At 34.6% G+C, this 555-nt stretch overlaps 1 protein-coding gene across 1 annotated transcript in view; it reads left to right on the top strand.

The window, feature by feature from the left end:
• The window catches only part of DNAH2 (dynein, axonemal, heavy chain 2), a 110,838-nt gene that overhangs the window by 81,621 nt on the left and 28,662 nt on the right, over positions 1 to 555 (top strand). The window lies entirely within an intron of this gene.

Below are 555 nucleotides of genomic sequence, written 5' to 3'. Positions count from 1 at the left end.
TAGTCTCTTATGATCCTTTGTATTTCTATGTTGTCTGTTGTGATCTCTCCACTATCATTTCTAATTTTATTGATTTGATTTTTTCTCCCTTCGTTTCTTGATGAGTCTGGCTAATGGTTTGTCAATTTTATTTATCCTTTCAAAGAACCAGCTTTTGGCTTTGTTGATTTTTGCTATGGTCTCTTTTGTTTCTTTTGCATTTATTTCTGCTCTAATTTTTAAGATTTCTTTCCTTCTACTAACCCTGGGGTTCTTCATTTCTTCATTTTCTAGTTGTTTTAGGTGTAGAGTTAGGTTATTTATTTGACCTGTACAAACCCACACACAGCGAGGAATAGCCACAATAAAGAGAACTCCACAAACTGCCAGAATACAGAAAGGACACCCCAAACTCAGCAATTTAAACAAGATGAAGAGACAGAGGAATAGCCAGCAGATAAAGGAACAGGATAAATGCCCACCAAACCAAACAAAAGAGGAAGAGATAGGGAATCTACCTGATAAAGAATTCCGAATAATGATAGTGAAATTGATCCAAAATCTTGAAATTAAAAT

Source organism: Bison bison, unplaced genomic scaffold (assembly GCF_000754665.1).
Source record: "Bison bison bison isolate TAMUID 2011002044 unplaced genomic scaffold, Bison_UMD1.0 scf7180017864180, whole genome shotgun sequence".
NCBI lineage: Eukaryota > Metazoa > Chordata > Mammalia > Artiodactyla > Bovidae > Bison > Bison bison.
This window is presented reverse-complemented; position numbering and strand designations above follow the sequence as displayed.